Source organism: Canis lupus, chromosome 2, assembly GCF_011100685.1.
Source record: "Canis lupus familiaris isolate Mischka breed German Shepherd chromosome 2, alternate assembly UU_Cfam_GSD_1.0, whole genome shotgun sequence".
In the NCBI taxonomy this organism is placed as follows: domain Eukaryota; kingdom Metazoa; phylum Chordata; class Mammalia; order Carnivora; family Canidae; genus Canis; species Canis lupus.
The window spans coordinates 54,334,325-54,351,858 of record NC_049223.1 but is presented as its reverse complement, the minus strand read 5'-3'; the positions used below and the strand labels follow the sequence as shown (position 1 = coordinate 54,351,858).

At 43.1% G+C, this 17,534-nt stretch overlaps 1 long non-coding RNA gene across 2 annotated transcripts in view; it reads left to right on the top strand.

The window, feature by feature from the left end:
* Window positions 1-475: 475 nt before the first annotated feature.
* LOC111092539 overlaps window positions 476-17,534 on the top strand; it is a 54,956-nt gene continuing 37,897 nt past the window's right edge. For both annotated transcript variants that reach the window (XR_005355655.1, XR_005355656.1), the window contains exons 1-2: window positions 476-646; window positions 17,373-17,516. This is a non-coding gene — a long non-coding RNA (uncharacterized LOC111092539). The remainder of the gene's footprint in view (window positions 647-17,372; window positions 17,517-17,534) is intronic.

The window sequence follows — 17,534 nt, the reverse complement described above, 5'->3', positions numbered from 1 at the left end:
GTCCAGACCTTCAGATCAGGCTCTGATATAAACTCTGTGCTTTATTCCAGCCTGCTTTTTTATTGCCTAATGAATAGAATTTGCTTTGGGAAGACACAGACTGTCATACTTTGATTTGATTTCAAGAATTCTGAAGCATTTTCAGTGCTGGCCCAGGGAGTTTTACTATTCTCTGAGTCATGCTTTGGAAAAGGAGCTCTGTGGATACATTTTGTAAAGCATTTTTAAAGCTTTCAGGCTATCATCAATGAAAAGCTAAAATTGAGAATAATGCAAGCTTGGTTTTCATCTCATTCCATTGACCAAAGGCTTGTTTGAAGATTACCATCTGACTGACTGAGATAAAAACACATTAATTGTCCCCAAACTAAGATTGAGTCCAGCCCCGCAAATCTGGCAGCCGCATCTGGAAAGAGAGTATGAGTCTGCTTTGTGTCTTTCTCAGTCGTCACGTGCCACATTTCTAGGCAAAGGAGAAGAGTTGCCTGGAAAATGTGACTCTCCCCCTAGAGGTCTGAGGGGAGCCTAGGGTCTCCCTTTTCCCGTCATCCTTTGCTCTTTTGGGTCTTTGGACAACCCTCGGCTGGCTGTGACTTGGGCTCCAGCCCTTCCCGAGCAAAGGCATTTTCAGTAAATACTGGCTTGGGTAAGTCTGTTCTTTCTGCTTGAAGGGAATCAGGAGAGGGAACAGGGGCATCCTCATATATTTTTAAGACAAGTATTTTATTTTTTCCCTAGGAGGGATTTTTTTCCTAGGAGCAGAGAGGGCAAGTTAATCCTAAAACAGTAACGATTCAGCTGAAGTATCAGAAAGAACGTTGTGTGAGATACTGACCTGCCTCCCCCAGGGAAGTGGAGTTTTCCTAGGATGAATAGGCAGTTCAATGCTGTCTGGAGGTGGGAAGATGAACTATATCACCATTCAAGTTTGCTTCTGGCTGTGGAGCTCTGTAATTTCTTCCTGGACGTGGTTTCTATTTTTGGGAGAGCAGAAAGATTTGATTTCAAAGGCAGATAGGAAAACTGCATGTGGGTGAACCTCTGGTGCAGAAATTCTTACAGGAGGTCCCCGGCCTCTAACTGAGGGGTGTCAGAGGCCTATGAACTCCTTGAAATTATATGTGAAATTGTGTTTTTGTGGAGATTAGGGAGAGAACGTTCATAGCTGCCATCAACTTCACAAGGGAGTCTATAATTAAAAGACAAAAAGAAAAAGAAAAGCAGTAAAGAATCATTGCTCCAAGGGAAGAATTTGTGCAGCGAGGATGATTAATCCCGGATATTCCTTCCCAGACCTTTGCAATTGGGTGAGAAGATGAGACAGATGGCTGGGGAGGGTGGAACAGAGTCCCCTTTGCTGACAAAGGGCTGAGCTACAGGGAAGAAAATAGAGGATGCCTCCGCCCTGATTCATCCATTCATTTGTTCGATAAATACTTATTTAACACCTATTGGGCGCCAGGCACTATCCCAGGTGTTACAGATAAAGCACTGAACAAAACAGATAAAGACTCCTGCCTGGATGCAGTGTAGATGGGCTGGGGGATGGACGGTGGCAGATAATAAATAATACACAGGAGCGTATTACATAGTGGGGCAGGGTGAAGGGGACTTACCACGTGGAGGAGAGGAGCAAGAGCGAGCCAAGGAGGCAGTTTGCATTGCTCTATAGGGCCGATCTCAAAGAGAAGGTGTTATTTGATCAAAACCTTGAGGGAGGCAAAGGAGATAGCCTTGCAGATGTCTTGTATCTGGGGGAAGAACATTCCAGCAGGGAGAACAAGCAGCATGCTCCTAAAATGGGAGGATAAGGGACTATGTGACGAACAGCAAAGAGGCCAGTAGGGATGGAACAGAGGAAACAAAGGGAAGAGTAAATAGACGAGGTAACTGGGGGAGCAGGAGGCAGACCACGGAGGGTCTGGTGATTTCCGTCAGGAGAACTTTGACTTCAACTCTAGGTGAACTGAACTCTCACCGAAGACTTGGAAGTGAGGAGTTACATGATCTGATTATGCTTTAATGGGATTAATCTGGCTGCTATTTTGAGGATAGACTAATAGGCAAAGGTGGAAACAGGGAGACCAGTAAGAAGTGATGCAGGAGAGACAGTGGTGGCTCGGGCCACGATGGCAGCAGACGCGGTGGGAAGGGACGGGTCTGGGTACACTTTGAAGAGAGAACCCACAGAACTTCCGTCTGGGTTTGGGTACGGGGTCAGCACAACTGCATCTCTCCCTTTCCCCCACTTGCTCCTCATTGGCCTGAGTGGATCCTATCTCAGCCCCCTCTCTGTCCCAGGTTGGCCCATGGTCCATGTCTATGCTGCTCAGGACCCTGGCCACCAGCTGCTTGTGGCTATGGAGCACTTAAGTGTGACTAGTCTGAGTTGAGATGTGCTTTATATATGAAATATTTATATTTTGAAGATTTAATACAGAAAAAAGGTAAAGTATTTCATGAGTAGTTTTTAAACTTTTGATTGCATGTTGACATGATATTTTAGATACGTTAGGTTAAATAAAATATAGTAAAATTAATTTTATACCTTTCTTTTTATTTTCTTAATATGATCAATAGTAAGATTTAAATTACATGTGTAGCGCACATTATGCTTTCTATTTCAGTTGGATAGCATTCTAGAGAGTTTTTGAAAGACCAGTGGTTGCATTTGAATCTAAAGTCCCTTTGGGTTCATTCTTTTGAGAATGGGAAACTGATTTGAAACACCTGCTCTGATTAAGGGCCATACATTTTCCAAAATATTGGTTGTGTAGAGCCTCACCTGCTGCTTTCTTTGAAAGAAATGGACCATTTGCTCATGTGCAGACACCCTGAGGTTGGCTCACACAGACCTCGACAGTCAACAACCGGGCCTCACCTGCAGGTGCGCTGGAGACGACCCTGCCCCCGACAGCCAGAGCTCAATTCCTCTCCACTGCCTGTAGCAACACAGCACTAAACCCCACAGTGGTGACCCCTTAGGTCCCACGACATGACCTCCAGCTTGAAATCTCTCTTCATGTTGACCTAATGACTCCATGTGGATGTCTCACCCCTGGTGGCCAGGTGGCATCTGAGCATCTCTTGGCAACAGGCGCTTGCTGGAGCTGCACGTTTCTGAATACTTCTTCCCACTTACTGTGGCGAGAGACCTCGCGTGTACAGTCTTCTCTGTTTTACACAGAGCACGATGCCGAACACAGACAGCAATTAGCAGAAGTGGGTTTAGACTCTGCGAGTCGGGATCTGAGGATAGACACATCTCCAACAAGCTTCACAGATGATGTCTGTGCTCCCTGAAGACAGAGAGCTGCCATAGAGCAATGGCATCAGGATGAAGGTCACCGTTCCCTTTCCGTCAAGAGTCTTATTTGGGGGGGCTTGGTCGAAGGTGTCCTAAATTATTCTACTCATGTGTGTGTGTGAGAGAGAGAGAGAAAGGGAGAGAGAACAATAGAAGATCAATAGGAGTGACCATGACAACAAAGCCTCCACCGATTTTTATTGTCCAGCAGGAAAACGACACCCGGGTCACAGGCAGGCCATTCTGGGCAGCTCCCGTCACAGGCCCCGGCTCTCAGGCCTCGACTCCTCCTCCTCCCGACTGCCCACCGGTGCTGCCTCCCTTGCCGCTCACGCGCAGGTAGCCCTCGTAAAGCTCCTGTTCCTCCCCACCTCTCCTCACCCTGCCCCCCAAGTCCTGCCACTTTCTTTCTAATGCTTTGTCTCTCTCTGGGGGGTAAGCAGACTGTCCCCTCTCTGAGTGTGGCTTCAGGGAATCTAACCCCCAGCCCCCCGCCTTCCGCGCAGCAGCTGGCCAAGGACCACAGCCTGCACGGCCCTGCCTGCGTTAGGGCAGGTGTTTCCGCGCCCTTGCCCGGGGGGGCCCTGTCACTCGGCCATCTCCCGGCTCTGTGTCCCCCAGATCCTAGAGCCTTCGGGGGAGACAAAGCTTTACCCTCCTGCGGGGAAGCTGACCCACGGAGGCACGTTCCCAAATTGGTCTGTTTGCCTGCATCACCCCGTCCGAGAAGCAGGGAGCCACCAACACCTTCTTAGCTTAGAGTGGACCTGAGCCGGGGCCTCTTACCTGTGCCCTCTCAGCTCTGTCCTCTGGGGGAAGAAATGCTCTGATGTGGTCTGTGTGCCCTGAGAACAGGAACGCCGTCCCTGAGCTCTGGGAGAAGGCGAGGATGCTCCCCCGGGTGGCGGCGGGCTGGCCGAGGGCTGGGGACAGGTGGAAGGGGACCAGGCCACAGGTGGGCTGGCTCAGGCCAAGTGGGGAGCCACAATACCTGCTCTCGAGCTGTCGTCGCCCCGTCATTGCCGGGGCTGCGAGCAGGAGCCTGCTCCCTTGAAACGAGGGACAAGGGCCAGGGCCTAGGACTGGCCTGGGCTCCTGCGATCCTTTGCAAAGTGAGAGTCTGGACGTGGGCCGTGGCCCCTATTCTCTTTCTTCCCACCGTCGCTTTCTTATCAACTATTTCGAGACTGGAACATAAAACGTTTCACATTTTGTGAGATTATCCTGCTTTTTAATATTTCTGACAGGTGTCCTGCGGGTCCTTCTGGACTGGCAATCTGTCCCTTTCTTCTGTTATGCAAATGAGCTCACCCTATTTTCGTTGTCAGGGAGAGGATCAGAGATGAAAGATGTCCCTCCTAACCAAGCTCTTCTGTGGTGCTACAGACCCTGCGGAGCATCCAAAGGGGCAGACAGGCTTCAGAGCCTGCTCCTCATTACAAACCATGCCGATCCTTTCATGCTTTTACTTGCACGGGGCGCTGTTTGCGGAGCTTTTCTTACAGGAGCGCCCCTCCTGCCCCCGCCGTGGCCTGGGCAGCGGTCACCCGCCTCGGACGCTGAATACCTGCCCTTTGCCGGGGCGGAAAGCCTCTGGGAAGGCGGACTGGCAGGAGAACGGACGGGCTCCCCACCCGCAGCATCTGCACTGGCTCACCATTTAAAAGTGATACCAAATTTAAATTGCATAAGAGTAGGATATTTTCAAGCTAAGTCGTATATATCTTTCAGTGCTTAGGGGCTAAGGTCGGAGTTTTGAGGCCTGCGGAAGAGCAAGAAAGTTGGAGGGAGAGAAACAGGTGTCGGCAGATCACAGAGGTGGGGTTAATTCCGTCTCTTGTACAAACCCGTCAGTATTCTCCTTCTCCCATCAAAACCACACTCTCTCTTCTGCAGTTGTGTTGCTGGTGTGAACCCATGGTGACCCTTCGAGAGGAGGAGGCAGGGCTCTAGTTGGAGGGAGTAATACAAATGCAAAAGAAACAGAGCCAGGCTCACAAAGCTGGGTCTGCCCACAAATCACTTTGAAAACTCTGGCTGCATGGGAGGGAGGTCCACGAGAAGCCGAGAAGCCAGGAACTTCTGACTCATCACTGTTGTCTCCTCCTGAATTATGGTTCCTACAACCTCAGGGCTGAAGGGGGACGTTAAGAAGGGCCAGTGTGATTCCCTCCGGCCCAGTCTTCCCTTCCCTTCCACCCTCGGGAAGCATCTTTTCAACTCTGCTTGGCTGCACCCAGGCCCCAGAAGCTCCAGCCTTCATGTTGAGAGGAAATCTGTCTTCCTGTAGCTTCTACCCTTTGGGGCTGGTGTCTCAGAGTGCTCATTGAGGTGCCTGGTGTCACTGGGGACCAGTGGCCTCGTCCAGGAAATCCACAGATGAGGAAGTCCTTTAAGGAGGGTACCTTGAAGGATGACAAAGATGTGCCTTGAGGCAACCCTTCAGGAGGTGACCTTGTGGAGCAGCCCCAAAAGGTACCCCCAAGACTGGGAGAGGCCAGCTCCAGGAAGCATTCCACCCTTCCTCTGCTACAGGCCCTCCGGCCGACACGCTGGGACGTGATCCAGCTCCATGACTAAGAGAACTGTTAGATTCTGCAGGCTTGGTAAATCTCCCAAGCTTGTTGTTATTGTTCTTAGCTTCTATTTATTCCTATAATTTGTTTCTAAAAAGATTAGTCGCAGCAAGAGCACTTTAGGGACTGACTTCCCAGAGTCAGCAGGTAGTCAAGGAAGGGGCAAGTCTGTTTGGCACTCACCACCGAGCTCGCAGAGAAAGAAAAGAGCAGAAAAGATGGTGAGATGTGGAAGGAAGGCAAGGGGGGAGTCAGGGCCGAAGGAAGGAAGGAGACGGCCACCAGCCAACCATCGCTCCAGGGTTCACGTGGTAGGAGGCCCTTGCGGCTGGCATCCCAGTTCCCATCCCGGAGACTCTTGAGCACTCCAGGTACTGGAAGGCAGTGCAGTATAGTCGTGGAGGGCCTGCTCCTCGCCAGCCATGTGAGCTAGAAAACCACGTAAGCCTCTCATATGCCCTCCTCTAACGCAGAGATTACGACAGCGTTTACTCCACAGAAGCATTGTGAGGATTAATGAGAAGACATCTCTGGTGGGCACGGTGTCCTCTTCTCAGCATCCATTCCATTCCAGCTGCTAAAGGCTCTAAACAGTGAATAGAACCCATTGCGTCGACAGCGATTTGTTCGGAATGGGCAGCAGGCCTGCGCCAACTTGGGTCTCTCCCACCTGATGCAAATGTGGAAGCCCGCAGACCCAACTCTATGGCATCTTCTTATGGCACCTGCAGGCAACAGGACGGAAAGACCAAAGGCACCTTGGGGCTTGAGGGATAGCGGTGAGATTCTGCACAAACCCGTCCTGAAGGCTATCAATTCTCCTATTTCTTCTCGGAAGAGTCAAAATGTATCACCCATTTCCTTGTTGTTTGACTCCCTTGGAATAGCGTTTTATGATGGAAGCTAGAAGCATCCACACTGATACAAACCTGTATATAAAGCCCTTAGTAAAATGCCTGGCATGGAGTAAGCTCTTAAAACTTGTTAGCTCTGTTATTATTATTAATTATGGACAGTGTGTAGGGCACAGAAAGGAAACCATATCAGTTCAAAAGGGGTACAAAGAATGAGCTATCTCTTCTTAGGAGGTTTAAAAACAACATACAGTAATCTATTATAAGCAGGCAACAGGAAAGGTTTCTTTCCCCCTCCTGTTCCTCACCCCACCCCACCCCACCCCACCCCACCCCCGCCTCACTTTTCACTTACAGGAAAATAACTAAGAATACTAGTTCATTGAAAGGATTTAGTGAATTTTCAGCAGCAGCAACTCCCAAGCCGTGCCCTAGCCTCAGTACAGTTTCAGGCCCTCCCCTTTCTCTTGATCTTTATATTCATACAATAGAAAGAATAATAGCATGACACCCAGAAGACAGGGGTCTAGACAAAGTAGTATCTTTTTGTTTGTTTCTTTTCATGTTGAGAAGCTTTAAAAATACAGAAAAAGATAAAGGACAATATAACAAACATGTATTTAGGTTGTGTTTATTTAATACAGTAAAAATTACAGAAATTAGTTTGAAGACTCTTTGACCCTTCCCATCTTTCAGCTGATGACTATAAATATGAATGGGTTCAACTGATATTTTTATAACCTTTCTTAATTCATGAATCCATGAATAGAGTATATTATTTTATCTGTGTTTTGAAAATTTACTTACATGGGAGGTTATGATATAGCTCAGAAACTTGTTCTTTTCATTGTTGTTTTTAGATTTATCTATGATGAACATGCAGATCTGTTTCATTGTCTGCATTCAGAGTTTCAACATACATCAATAAGAGATTTTATTTATCCATTACTTTTATTAACGGACACTTAGTTGTTTTCCATTTTTTTGCCAACATAAGTGTGATAGCAATGAACACCCTTGTATGTGACCCACGGTTTTAGATCTCTTTCACACTGAAATGTATAGCTTGAAGCCTAATGCATAAAACATGTAACTCATCAACACATATTTATTAAGCCTAGTTGGTATTAGGATAAAAAATTAAGTCAGAGAATCTTAATTAGCCCCTGACTTGCATAGGGACATGGTCTATAGCTTAAGGAATTGTCAGTTCAGGGAGAAGTAATTATATATACCCAAGAAAACAGCTAAAAATGCAAGGCAGGAAATCTTAAGTATCAAATTAGAAGTACAGTCAGTGCTGTTAGAATTTAGAAGATACGAGTTTGAAGTAAGGTGATCAAGAAGCATCATGTTATCCTGGATCTAGAAGGATGAATAGAATTTCAATCAGCAGAAATGGGGAGGACATGCAAGGCAGGGTCCAGGATATGAATAAAGGTAAAGAAGTGGGAAGCCCTATAGAGTCTGGGCTCCAGATAAAGGGGGACAGTTCACATCCCCCACCCCAGGAGGAGTTACAAATTCAGTAGATCAGATTTAGGACAATGACTGGACCATACTTTGGTGGTGGGCAAGAACATTCCAATGTTAAAAAGTTGATGCAAGGAGTGCCTGGCTGGCTCAGTCGGAAGAAGACATGACTCTTGATCTCCAAGGCATGATCCCCACCTTGAGTATAGAAATCTCTTAAATAGTTTTTTAAAAAGATTTACTTATTTATTTTAGAGAGAAAGAGAGCACACAGTGGGAAAGGGAGGGCAGAGAGGGAGAGAGAGAGAGAGAGAGAGAGGGAGGGAGGGAGAGAGAGAGTCTTAAGCAGAGTTTGTGCTGAGTGCAGAGCTCCACATAGGGCTTGATCTCAAGACCCTGAGACCACAACCTGAGCTGAAACCAAGAGTCGGACATTTAACCAACTGCGCCACCCAGGCACCCATTAAATAAATAAAAATTTTTAAAAATGTTGATGTGGTAAGTTGAGTATGGCACTCTCTTCTACCATTCCTGTCCACATGGCCTGATGGGAGGCTAGAGGTCACTTTTGCTTGAGAGGAGCCATCTTGCTTGCTTTCATTTCTCTTTGGTTATGAGTATTTGAATTCTCTGTCTCATTCATGTTAGGTTAGGGCCTGGTACTGAGCTTTAAGTTTGGGCTTAGAGGAGAGAGTGTCCTCTTGTAGGCTTTGGGCCTTAGGCCCAGTATTTGTCCAATTTATGAGTCAGTGCTGTAAATTGGGTACATAAGTTGACAGAGAAATTTTGTGAAAAAGATAAATGGATTTGAAAACGTAGATTTTGGGTCAGATTGTGTTAGATACTGAATGACAGACTATGGAATTATGACTGATTTCCAAGGATAATTAGGTGTCACTGAAGATGTTTGAGCAAGAGATTATGGGATCAAGGAATGGTCTAGGAAGATCAGTCTAAATGAGAAGGTAGTGAGCTAAGAGGCCACTGAGGGAAATTCAAATGTGGATGATCTGAAATTCCAATTCTGAAGGTGATAGGGGAACCAGAAAAAAAAAAAAAAAAAAAAAAAAAGAAGGAATAGCTGTGAGCATTTTCTGGTTTTTGAATAGCTGGATATCCAAGTTCCTGGAAAGAAATATGATTGGGATGTTTTTCAGTTTAGGTAACAGATAATTAGCAAAAAATGTCAAGAAGAGGATTTGGGATTGATTGTTAGACATTTGAGCCACTCACATTTCAATTGGGTGATAACATCTATTAGGCTTTAGAAATGTGAGCCTGGGGGCTCATAAGAAAGATGAGGAGATGTGGGGTAATAATAAATGGAGAAATGTCTACAATGTTGCCTAGTCTTTTTATATATTTCACATAAGAATGAGTGCACTTAAAATTGCTGAATATGTCTGTCAGACACCATTCTAAGCCCTTTATGTATACTGATTCATTTGATCCTTATAAGGATCCTATGAGGTAGGCACTATTGTTATTCCAAGTTTGCAGATAAAGAAACTGAGGCTCAGAGAGTGTTACTGGCGTCCCAAATCTCTAGGTAACTGTGGATCAGGGACACAAACCCAGGTAGTCTGAACTGAGAATCTGCTCCTAACCACATTCCACTTCTTCAATATTCAGACAGCCTTGTAAATTTCACACAACAAAGTTCTAACTTTTGGACAATTCCCTACTATTGAATATCACTGCCTTTTCTGGGTTATATTAAGAATTTTTAGATAATAGGAAAGGAATAAAACTCAACTATTTCTAAGATTACTGAAAGAAAATCCCTTCTTCTGACCAGTGCAAGTGAAAGACTTTTTAAAGAGGCTAAAAAATGTTATTTTTTTGGTAGGTATTATTTTTTTTCTTCTTGAAACAGCCAATAAAAGCCCTCTTTATCAAGTTTTTCCTCTAATATCAGGAAAAAGACAAGGGTGTCTACGTTCACCACTGTTATTCAACATAGTACTGGCAATCCTGGCCACAGCAATCAGACAAGAAAAAGAAATAAGAGGCATCCATATTAATAAAGAAGTTAAACTGTCACTATTTACAGATGACATGAAACTATACATGGAAAAACCTGAAGACTCCACCAAAAAATTCCTAAAAATAATAAATCAATTCAGTAAGTTGCAGGACACAAGTGAATATCCAGAAACCAGTAGCATTTCTATACCTGAATAATGAAGTAGCAGAAAGAAATTTAAAAAAAAAATTCTATTTACATTTGCACTAAACAGAATAAAATCCCTAGGAATAAACTTAACTGAGGGGATAGAATACCTGTACTCAGAAAATTATAAAGCCATGATGAAAAAAACTGGAGATGACACAAACAAATGGGAAGGTATATCATGCTCATGGGCTGGAAGAATTAATATGTTAAAATATTATAGACGACCCAGGGCACCTGGGCTCCATCCCAAGCTAAAGAATGAACAGAAGCTGGCTGGGAAGAGCTAGGGGAAAGGATTTTTGGGCCGTCACATCAGCTTAACTAATAGAGAGCATAGCGTGCTCAGGGAGCACAAGGTAGGAGGCCAGAGAAGACAATTAAGAGGCACACGGGGGCCACACCGCAAAAGCTGTAGGTATTATGAAGAGTTTGGACTTTGTCCTGAGGGCAAAGGAGAGCCACTGAAGACACTTCCCCCTGTTGGGGCTTTTCTTTTCCAGATTTATAGAAATTGAGGACTAGCATGTATATGGTAAAATGCACAAATGTAAAGTTAGGGTGACCAACCATCCTGGTTTCCCCAGGATTTTAGGTTTAAAGCCAGGACAGTGCCAAATAATCCAAGGCAAATTGGTCTTCCTATCTAAAGTGTACTGCTCAGTTCTACGGATGTATAACCATGTCTCCACCTTCCGCATCAAACCCCAGAACGCTTCCTCATGCCTCTTCTCCGTCGATATTCCTCTCTTAAAGTAAGCACTATTCCGAAATCTCCTACCAAAGGTAAGTTTTGTCTAGTTTTGAACTTTATGTGAATTTACATAGTACATTTTCTTTTGAGTCTGTAGCTTTTCTCTTTCAACTTTGTGGTCTGTGAGATTTATCTTTGCTTTTGCTATAATTCTTGCTTTTCATTGCTCTGTAATATTCTAAGAATGTATCTCAACATGCTTATCCATTCAGCTGTTAACAGGCATTTAAAGTGAGTCCAGATTTTGCAATTGTGGATAGCACTTAGGAATATTCTTATAGACATCTTTGGTGGTCATATGCAATCATTTCTGTCGGATAAATACCCAGAAGTGGAATTGGCAGGTTATAGAATATGTTTAAGTTTGGCTTTAGTAGCAAATGCCAACTTGTTTCCCAGAGTAGTTGTACCATTTTACACTTTTAGCAATAATTTGGAAAACTCTTGTTTCTGTACATTCTCATCAACACCTGGTATTGTCTTTTTAATTTTAGCCTTTCCAGTGGGTGCGAAATCATACCTCATGATTTTCATGTGTGTTTCCCTAATGACTAACGATGTTGAGAATCTTTTTATTGGCCGTTCATATGTCTTTTTGCTAAGTGTCTATTCAGGTCATTTGCCCATTTAGAAAATTAGATTGTTTGCTTTTTATTGTTATTGAGGAGTCATTTATATAGGGACACAAGTCCTTTGTGAGATATTTGTTTGTACATATTTTCTCCTAATCTGTGACTTGCTTTTACACTTTCTCAAAAGAGTCTTTTGAAGACCAAAAAGCAGAATTTTAATTTTAATTTTGATTTAAAATTTTCCCATTTTTTCCCCTGTGGTAAATGCTTTTTGTGTTGTATTTAAGAAATTGTTGCTTAACCCAGGATATGGAAATATTAATTTTCTTACAGAAGTTTTATTTTTTTCTTTTTAACACTTAGATTTTTGGTCTAGCTCAAATTTTTATTATGATATGCAGTAGGAGTTGAGATTCTTTTTTTTTTCCCCCGTATGGATGCCATGTTGTTTCCATATTATTTGTTGGAATTCTCCATGGAATTATCTTGAAGCTTTTGTCCAAAAGCAATTGACCATATATGTCTATTTATAGACTCTAATACATTCCATTAATTTATTTGTTTATCCTTATGCTAATACCACGGTGAATTTTATAATGAGTTTCAAAATCAAGTAAATATGGGTCTTCCAGATTTGTTCATTTTGTTTTCAATTTTTTGGACTATTTTGTATTCTGTGCATATAAATTTTAAAATTTTGGCAATTCCTATTTTTTAAAAAATCCTTCTGAGGTTTTGATAGGGATTGCATTTCATCTGTAGATCAATTTGAGGAAAATTGAAATCTCAACAATGGGTTGAATCTTGCAACCCATGAATTTGGTATATTTATATGTTTATTGAGGACTTAAAATTTTTTTCTCAATAATGCTTTATACATTGTAGTATACAGACATTGTGCATCTCAGATTTATTACTAGACATTTTGCTTTTTTCACTAAATGGCATTTAATTTTTTTAAAATTTTAATTGTTGCTAACATATATAAGGAATTTCTATATATATTGACCTTCTGTAGAATAATATTGTTAAACTATTAATTTTAATAGATTTTTTACTGATTCTTTTCATTTATATATACAATTAGGTAGCCTATAAATAATACTAGCCTTATTTCTTCCTTTCCAGTCATTATACCTCCTTTTTGCTAAGCTTACTGTACTTCATTGGGCCTCCAGTACAGTACTGAATAATAATGGTGAAAGTGGACATCACTGTCTTGTTGCTGAACTCATATAATAAGTATCTTGCCATCAAATATAACATATGCCGTAGAATATTTCTTTTATTCTTAGTTTGCTGAGAATTTTTATGTTGATCAAGAATAGATGTTGAATTTTGTCAAATGATTTTTCCTACATATATTGAGATGATTATGATTTTTCTCCCCTATGTTACAGGCATAATGACTTACATTGGCTGATTTTTGTGTTAAATCACTTTTCATTTCTAGAATATAGACATTTTATATTACCTTCTTAATATATTGATAGATTTTATTGATTAAAGCTTTGAAGGTTTTATTTATTCATTCATGAGAGACACAGAGAGAGGCAGAGACACAGGCAGAGGGAGAAGCAAGCTCCATGCAGGGAGCCGGGGCCAGGACTCGATCCCAGGACCCCGGGATCAAGCCCTGAGCCAAAGGTAGAGGCTCAACCACTGAACCACCCAGGCATCCCTGATTAAAGCTTTGTTTATGATTTTTGCAACCATTCTCATAAGTGAGTTTGGTCTGTGATTTTCCTTTCTTGAAATGTCATTCTCAGATGTTAGTATCATCTCGTGAAAGTAATGTTTGTTGTATAAAATGAGCTGTGAGTTATTCGTTATTGTTCTTTTTTCTTCCTAGATGACTTTTTGTACGATTAGTATTATTTCTTCCATGAGTATTTGGAAGAAATCACTAGGGAAGCCACTTAACATTGGAACTTTCTGTGCCTGAACATTTTAAATTAGAAATTCAAATTATTTAATAGTTATAGGAAGATTCTACTTCTCTTAGTGTTAATTTTAGGAAATTGTGCTTTTTAAGAACTTTTTCAGTTCATCTAGGTTGTTAAATTTATTGGCATAAAGATGTATACTTAAAGTATTTTAGTAATTATTTAATAGTAATTAAATAGAATATACAGTGAATTAAAGACAAAGTTTTTCAATATCTATTTAAAAATAAAAAACAAATGCTAAAAGAAAAACCCACATGTAAGGATTGAAAGCAGGGGAGAAAAACCCCTATTTCTTCTACTCACTGACACCTCTGGCGACCCCAGTGTATAGATTTTTTTTCCCACACTGACCAATTCTCCAACACTCTCTGGGTGTTCCATAACTCGACTAAGTTCTCACATTTTCTACCTAGCTGCATCAGATCTCTCAAGTTAAGGGCTCAGTCCCATAAAACTTCCCCCATTAGATGCCAATGACAAGGAATGGGTTCCCAGGTTACCCATGCTTCTGTCCAACTTGGCTACAAATCAAGAGTTCCCACAAAGCCTCCCTCAGGTTTAATAATTTGCTGTAATGATTCACAGAAATTGGGCAACAGACTTGCCCTCTGTCATAACACCTAGTATCAACATAAGTCTTCTTGTTTTATTTACCTCTTTGAGATACGATCATGGCCAGATCTCTTCCAAGCAGCACTTACTGATTTAAAATTTTTATAAGATTGAGCTGAACCCTCATACATTTCCTTGGTTTGGCTCAAAGTTACATATGCTAGGAGATGGCGATGCTAAAAATCAATATGCTTTCTTTTTTAAATAGAGCTACGTTCTTTGTCTTAGTGTATTTGCAGTCTGCTGGGCATTAGCACCTTCTTGCTGGGATGGGGCAGGGCAAGGTTTGGTGAAAATAGCTCCTTCAAACCACTTCAATTACTTTTGTCAAAAGCAAAGAATGTGGGAAGCCTGGCAACCTGGATTCATCTGGTTTCCTTTCAGTTCCTCCTCTGAACTTTAGCACTGAAAAATGCTGGAGCTAGGAGGAATTGCAGAAAGCATTTAATCCAACCCACACATTTTAGAGAGGAAGAATCAAGGCTCAGAGAAGTACAGTGACTTGCAAAGTCACCGAGCTACTTTTACATAGACCCAGGACCGGGATCCAGGCTTTTCCAATGCTCTTTCCTCTAACACCAGCACATTTGCACCACAGCATGAAAGCCAGGGCTCTATTCTTAACCTGCTTCATACTTTGGAAAAATTAAACTTTAGTTTTTGGTCCAAATGACCATTTCTTTTCTCTCTCTTTTTTTTTTAAATAGGTCCTCCTACTCTTCAGGAAATTACATTCTTTTTTTTTAAATGTTCAAAAAAATTTTTAAGGATTTTTATTTATTCATTCATGAGAGACACACACAGAGGTAGAGACACAGGCCGAGGGAGAAGCAGGCTCCATGCAGGGAGCCTGACGTGGGACTCGATCCCGGGACTCGATTCCAGGACTCGATTCCAGGACTCTAGGATCACGCCCCGGGCCGAAGGCAGGTGCTAAACCACTGAGCCACCCAGGGATTCCCCACCCCCACCCCCTGCTCAATGACCATTTCTGTTTCAAATCCCCGTCTCTGTTTACATCCTGTGTCAGCTCTGGCTCTTCATTATTATCTCTGGCTGAAGGGAGGCCAGAACCTATGCTATGCAAAGCAGAAGCAGCAGGTACTATTTGGGGTGATTTCAAGGACCAAGGGGAGAACCTCCTTCTTCCCATCTGCTTTTAGGTACCGGAAATTTTTTTTTTTTTTTTTTTTTTTTTTTTTTTTTTTTTTTTTTTTTTTTTAAAAGGTACCGGAAATTTTTAAAGCACAAAAACTTTTCTTTTTACAAGGAGAACCAAGGCCCATGGTGCACACATCCCTGGGAACAAAAATGTGATGGCTTCAGTCAACACTGAATAGCAAATAATTGGCATTGGATTCCTTCCCAGAAACATTTTGTTTTTTGATAGAACAGAAGATGTTGCAAAGGTCACTAAGATCCTTAGGAAGGATAGAGAGCAGTTGATTGTACTAGAAGAAAGGGATAGAGGGCATGTGCATGCACATAGGTATTCTGGGGGTGGAAGTGGGAGCTTCCAAGGACAAACTTTGTCTACAATGACAGCTTGGCCCTGCCTTGATCTTGTCTGCCAGACTGACATGCTTGCATCCTAATCCGGAGCCTGCGTGTCGGAAGCACTTCCATCCAAGGTGCCAACAAGGAATGTGGGGGAGAGGAATGTCTTCAAGCCAGTGGGCACCCAAACGAGTGTGCACCAGAGATGAGTCCTATACTCACAGAAGCTAAGCCCTATGATTGGTTCTTTATTAACAAGAGTTGTCATGAAAATTCTCCGTGCAGTGGTGCTGGCGGTGGTGAAACCGTTCTGTATGATGATATAACACACCTACCAAGAGGGAAACTTAACGTAAACTATGGACTTTGGGTGACTATGATGTGTTGGTGTAGGTTAATATTGGTCAAAAATGGACCACCCTGAGGTGGGTTCGGGGGGAATATTGATAATGGAGGAGGCTGTGTGTGTGTGTGTGTGTGTGTGTGTGTGAGAGAGAGAGAGAGAGAGAGAGAGAGAGAGAGAGACCTCTCTACCTTCCATTCAATTTTGAGGTAGACTCAAAACTACTCTTAAAAAAATAGTCCATTAGGGACACCTGGGTGGCTCAGCGGTTGAGCGTCTGACCCTGAGGTCCTGAGATCAAGGCCCATATCGGGCTCCCTGCAGGGAGCCTGCTTCTCCCTCTGCCTGTGTCTCTGCCTGTCTCTCTGTGTCTCTCATGAATAAATAAATAAAATCTTTTTAAAAAAAAAAAGGTGGGTTAAAAAATTCTCAGTTCACAGAGCCTGGTGGATTGGCTAGAAATTCCTACAGGGCTGAAGGGAGCACTTGATGGGATGGGCACTGGGTGTTATTCTATATGTTGGCAAATTGAACACCAATAAAAAATAAATTAAAAAAATAAATAAAGAGGATACAACATGAAAAAAAAAAAAAGAAATTCCTGCAGGGGACACAAAGTAGAGGTAGCAGGGTGGGGTGCACTGAAGCAAATATGAAAACGAGGAAATCTAGACTCTAGTCCTAACTCTGCCACTGGCTATGAGGCCTTGACCTCCATTTCCTCAACTGTAAAATGAGAAGGGTAGGCTTGGGAACCCACAGTTGCATCATTAATATTTTCCAGATTCTTCTTTCTTGAGGGAGATACTGTGCCTGAGAATAAAGGAGTAACTAGGCACAAAGAAAAGACCCTGTTTTCTCAGTTGAGACCCTCAGAGCTTCCTCTGGTTTTGTTGGCTGAGTCCAGAGGTATGGCCACGATCCAGCCAAGGTTTTGCCCTCATCCAAGAAAGCCTCTGTGCTCTGGCCTCTACTCGGAATTGGTGTTGGGGCTCCTCAACTGGGGGCTAGAATCTCTTCTGCACCCCTCACAAGCTGGCCTCTTACCCAGAAGGACCATTATTTTCCTTGGAAGAGCTTAACCATCAGCCCAAGCCCAGGAACTTGACAGGGGGCAGGGTGCTTAGAGTCAGGCCACAAGGTCATTTGACCTCAGGCCTGTTTGGTGGTTCTTCCCCCCTTCCCTTCTCACTACTAGGCCTCCCCAGGGCTCCATCCCTAGGTCAGCATGAGTCACAGATGTGTTTATCTTTCTTTTGCAGCTCCTTAGCAGACCATGATTGCACCCAAAGCACAGTTATTTTGTAACCTCAGCCAGTGGTTCCCAGCTCTCTTCTGCCCTAGGATTCATGCTTGCACTCTGTTCCCGGGTCAGATTCCAGGCCTTCAGCGTCTTTAAGACAGAGGTAAGCGCCAGCCTGGGT